The 6000-nt window shown below is 37.6% G+C and overlaps 1 long non-coding RNA gene across 1 annotated transcript in view; it reads right to left on the reverse strand.

The window, feature by feature from the left end:
* LOC135205777 (uncharacterized) overlaps window positions 1-5386 on the reverse strand; it is a 109877-nt gene extending 104491 nt beyond the window's left edge. Inside the window, exon 1 of the long non-coding RNA XR_010312599.1 lies at window positions 5324-5386. This is a non-coding gene — a long non-coding RNA (uncharacterized LOC135205777). The remainder of the gene's footprint in view (window positions 1-5323) is intronic.
* Window positions 5387-6000: the final 614 nt, after the last annotated feature.

Genomic DNA, 6000 nt, shown 5'->3' on the forward strand with positions numbered 1-6000 from the left:
GCTCGAACGGACCAAGGGGCGATAATGCAACAAACTGATCGCAGTAGGACCATGAGGAGATAATGCAACAAAACCACCTAGGCTAAACTGATCGCCCTAACATGCTAACCCCTCAATAAAATAATACATCGTAAAAAGAGATAGAGGGAAATCACGAGTGAGAGAGAAAGGGGACGTCCAGGAGAAGTAGGCTAGTTCCCCGAAGGAAACAAGCCAACTGCTCAGAAGCTAGCCTTAGCCGACACATAAAACGGAGGGCAACAGCCAGGATACTGGACTAGAAGACATATTAACCCTCTTATGCCAGAGCGGTAAATAAAAAATTGTCTCCCGTATGCCAGAGGGGTTTCGGAGTGAGCGCGGAAGCGGAAAAAATATTTTTTTCAAAAAATCACAGCGCGCTTAGTTTTCAAGATTAAGAGTTCATTTTTGGCTCCTTTTTTTGTCATTGCCTGAAGTTTAGTATGCAACCATCAAAAATGAAAAAAATTATCATTATCATATATAAACGGTTAAAGGTAACAAGTTACTTTTTTTTCGTTGTAATGTACACTAAATTGCGATCATTTTGGTATATAACACATTGTAAAACGATCAAAGCAACACAGAGAAAATATTATCACAAAATAATGCATGAATTCGTAACGCGCGGACGTAAACAAATATTTTTTTCAAAAATTCACCATAAATCTAAATATAGTCCTAGAGACTTCCAATTTCTTTAGAAATGAAGACAAATGATTGAATATTACTATACTGTAAGAGTATTAGCTTACAATTGCAGTTTTCGACCATATCTGACGAGTTTAAAGTTGACCGAATGTCGAATTTTTATATATATTATTTTTTATATGCAATTATTTCGGAAATAAGAAAAGCTACAACCTTCAAAAAATTTTTAGTTTTATTCTACATGAAATTGCGCACATTTTGCATATATAAAACTCTATGAAATGCCTAATATGAAACGGAGCAATATTCCGAGAATGAGACGTACACATTTCGGAGATTTGTGGCGGAGAATCCGCGTGCGGAGGGAAGGAAAGATTTATTTTTTAAATTCACCATAAATCTAAATATTTTGCTAGAGACTTCGAATTTGTTTCACGATTAAGAATAAATGACTGAATATTACTAGACTGTAAGAGTTTTAGCTTACAATTGCGTTTTTCGACCATTTCGGTAGAGTCAAAGTTGACCGAACGTGGCTTTTTTTCTATTTATCGTGATTTATATGCAAATATTTCAAAATGAGAAAGCTACAACCTTCAGTTATTTTTCGTTGTATTCTACATGAAATTGCGCACATTTTCATATATAAAACTTTATGTAACGGCTAATTTAAATGGTGCAAACATTACCACAATCGCACGTATGATTTTTTTCGGAAGAGTTACCCGCCGCGCGGCACGTAAAAAAAATGTTATTTTTTTCATAAATTCACCATAAATTGAAATATTGTGCTAGAGACTTCCAATTTGTTGCAAATGAAGGTAAATGCTTGAATATCACTAGAATATAAGCGTTTTAGCTTACAATTGCGTTTTTTTTGACCATTTTGGTAGAGTCAAGTTGACCGAAGGTTGCAATTTTGGCAATTATCATTATTTATATGAAAATATCTCAAAACTGATTAAAAAGCTACAACCATGGGTTTGTTTTTAGTTTTTAGTTGTATTGTGCATGAAATTGCGCACATTTTCATATATAAACTTTATAAAAACGGCTAATTTTAAAATGGTGCAAACATTACCACAATCGCATGATTTTTTTTCGAAGATTACCGCCCGGACGTAAGGAAAAAGTTTTTTTTCATAAATTCACCATAAATCGAAAATATTGTGCTAGAGACTTCCAATTAGTTGTAAAATTAAGGTAAATGATTGAATATTACTAAAAAATATAAGAGTTTTAGCTTACAATTGCGTTTTTCGACCATTTCGGGTAGAGTCTAAAATTTTGACCGAAGATTGAAAGTTTGGCACTTATTGTTATTTATATGAAAATATCTCAAAACTGATAAAAGCTACAATCATGAGTATTTTATTGTTGTATTCTACATAAAACTGCACACATTTTCATATATAATACTTCATGTAACGGCTAATTTACAATGGTACAAAAATTATGTCAAAGTGACGAAATGATTTCCGAGATGTGTCACAGATACTTTTTAGTGCGGCAAGAAAGAAATTTGCGCTTGCGCGCCTGATGTAACGATTGTAAACAAAACAACACCTTGATCCGTGAACTCCCAGCATCCCCCAAGGCGCGTGATTCAAAAGTTTTCGGCTGGTAGGCCTATAAGTATTTTTCCGCGAATTTTAAAAAAGCTTTTGTAAGTCGACGTAAAATACGTCCAGTCGGCACACGGGAGACAAAAAATGTAGACGTAAATTACGTCCAGTCGGCGTAAGAGGGTTAACATAATCACTCGAAAGCCAAAACACCTAGACAAAGAGACATGCATGCATGAACATAAATCTAAGGCATAGGCAATGGATTTCCGAATAATACGATGTAAAATAAATAAAGGGAACTTGTGTAGCACGTAATAGAACCCTCAATAAAGGTATGAATACAGGATAGATACCACGGTATGGGGGACCGAGAATCTAACCGAACATGAGGCGAGCCGGCTCGGCAGCCATGCGTCAGACCAGGAGACTATATCAGACCTAAAAAACGGTAAAATGAAGTTCCTGGCTGACAAAAACTAGTTTCAAACCTTTCGGCGATAGCTGCGAGTTCCATGATGGGGATAAATCCACACCAAAATGCACAAATACACGGAGTAAAGAAATGACGTGCTCTCCAAGTTCGCTAACGAAAAAGGATGGCCACCAGAGGCGCTGCAATCGGCGTGGTGGGCAGCGTAGTAGTAGTAGTCGAGGACTCCGACTGTGTATCAGCTTTTTCAGGAGGGGGATTTTCATGAAGGAGAATTCTAAATGACAAGAGGTTTGTGGTAATGGTCTCACTCGCCCCAGATACCATACCAACACCCTCTTTTCATTTAGGGTGAGTGAGTCAGTTATTCTGACATCCTCCTGAATTTATTTTTTCTCTGGTATAATGTTAGTATCATTTACCTAGAAATAATGAACTTAAGGATTATTTCACGAAGCAACACGAACTGAGCACAGAAAAGAAGTTTCTTTTTTTTTTTTTTTTTGCTTTAACTATCAAAATAGGCAGTTCTAAGCATTTTTAGAGGGGTTGTAAGAATTCACAGATTTTAGCTGTTCGCAGGGTCTGGTACCCATCCTCCGCGAATATGGGATCTACTGTACATATACTAGTATTATTGGATACAGGGAAGTAAAGCATAACTTTTAAAAGAGCCAAGGAAAAGATGCAAATTCGTCACAATAATATTTTATGAGGTTCCCACAGTGGTAGGCTAAGAAACCGACAACCAAACAACAGTGCTATAAACCCTAATGGGGGGGGGGGGGGGGGGGGGGGGGGTGGGGGGGGGGGGGGGGGGGGTGCTTGTATCAATAGTAACCACACAATATATGGTCCTGAAGTAGGCCTAATTAGAGAAAATGAACATTCCATTTGTAATGCCAAGATAAATAAGAGTTAAATAGTGTGTGCCAAAAATAAAAGGATTAAATTTGCTGATTACTTCTGTACTCCAACAGAAGTTGCCTGGCAGTATGATTGATAAGTCTATGTAATGTTTTTGAAACTACTTGCTGTACCTAAAGTCAAACTCAGCCTTTTTGGCCACTAAGGCGTTGGCCGCACAGTTTGCCACATTTCTCTAAATATGCCATGACAGTGATGAAGAAATCTCCGATATTTTTTATACTAACTAAATATATGGTAATTACTCTATTTTATAATAAAACTTCATATGTTCAAGAATGACTAACTTTTTGATGGGAAAATGAATGTTACTAAAAATGTTTTCATGAGATTTGACAACACCTCTGTGCTGGGTTAGTGCTCCGTTGCCACCTCAGCCCAACAAGGTCATTCAGTGTCACTGACCCACCATGGAAACATCTCCCGCCTGCACACTCAGACTAAGGAAATAATTTATGATGTTAATCGGTACTTTTTAGATGAAAAGGCTAACAGCGGACACACCCAAAGCTGCCAAAATAAGCAAAAGGACAGTTAGAAGGATTTCCTCCAAAGCAAATCAAGAATGGTGGTCAGAGGCTGAACACAAGAGAGAGAGAGAGAGAGAAGAGAGTAGAGAGAGAGAGAGAGAGAGAGAGAGAGAGAGAGAGAGAGAGAGAGGTGGGGCAGAAGTACCTACCTTTGAAGAAGTGGCAACGTTGTGGAAAATCCAGGGTAAACAAGGCCAACGCCTTAGTGGCCAAAAAGGCTGAGTTTGACTATAATGTCCAGACAGTATTCATATTTTCTCATTTATTATATACCAGTAACTGGACAGTTTGTGCATATCTTGATTATTCAATAGTATGGAGAAGTAAAAAGTCCTTGCTTATAAAGGTATCATAATATTCTAATAAAGGGCAAATTTGATACTTCCTGATACAGTATCATTAATTCCAATTATAAACCAATCGCCATCCACAATTTCTGGATCACATTCTGGTCTTTATGTTTGTAATTTCTGGGATACCATACTGGCTGTTGCTGGTACACAACAGCAATTAATTCCTCCTTTATGTGGACCATTGTTTGAAGATGCACATCCAACTGCAGCTAAAAACTAAATGTTTTGTACCATGTGGGTGCAGTCCTTTAATGCACATGTGCCAGCCACGCTAGTATGCAGTGTGGGGACACTGTTATTTGAATTATGGCAGTTGATTGAAAGCTATGTAGATGAACAAAACGCTTTAGCAGTGTGGGACACACGACAGATTTGGTGGGGCCGCAGTCTTAGGCTCTTTGCCAGAAGCCTTAGAAGGAGCAGGGTGTTCAGGAGGCATTCTTAGGACATGGATTAATAAAATAACACAAAGATTTAAACGCGAGGCACATCAAATGTATGCAAGCAGCATTGAACTTTAGTGCTTGCCATAATGTTATTTCTTATCATATACCTCTACAGCCAACAAATAATGATTCTGATACCAAAAAAAAACATTGATAAGGCTGTCCACTCATCTTACAACTGCCATGAGGTCAATATTCCCTTCATAAATTAATGTTACTGGCTACATGTTTTGAAAATGACTTTTTCCTAGAGACTAACCTCCAAGCCTTATTTTCCACAGGGTGAACAACGTCATGTTCTTATTACTACTGTTTACGTTAAATTTGTAGTTGCCAAGCCTTCCTAAAATGAATACTTCAAACCATATGAAGAGCAGTTTACAATGGTAATACCTACTTCATAATCCTGTCGTGCGACCTTCTTCCGGAGTGTCGTGACCTTCTGTCGCTTAGGCTCTTTTGCCAGAAGCCTTAGGAGAGGAGGTCTAGGAGGTTATCTACGACGGGCAACAAATATATGCAAAGATTACACAAAAAAATATGCAGTAACATAATAGCAACACAAATTTACAAGAACATAAAAAAATCAAATGTATACAAAGTATTTAACTTTAGTGCTTGCCATAGTGTTATTTCATATCACATTCCTCTACAGCAAACAGACTAAGTTCAATTTATATTGATGTAATGGAAAATCCTGACAATGCCTCTGATATCCCCCAAAATTTATATGTCTGTTGTGGATTACAGTATATGTTACTGTGTGCATATGGATTCTGAATACAATTTCATGAATACTGGTCCGTTGCAGTACATGCACACGAGTCATGCTGCCTGCACTCCGCACATGTGTATTTCTGGCTCAGCTTCGTGTCGGCCTATGAAAGGCCTCCTTAATATCATTCTTTCTAGGTAAAATTAATCTAAAATTACCAGAGAAAAACAAAATTAAGAAAATGTCAGTAAAACTGACTCGCTCACTCTTAAAAAGAAGTGTCGGTATGGTAATAGGGGCGAGTGGGGAACACTACCACGAGACAATCACCAATTAGAACTTCCAATCAGAATCCCCCC

Source organism: Macrobrachium nipponense, chromosome 24 (genome assembly GCF_015104395.2).
Source record: "Macrobrachium nipponense isolate FS-2020 chromosome 24, ASM1510439v2, whole genome shotgun sequence".
Classification (NCBI taxonomy): Eukaryota; Metazoa; Arthropoda; class Malacostraca; order Decapoda; family Palaemonidae; genus Macrobrachium; species Macrobrachium nipponense.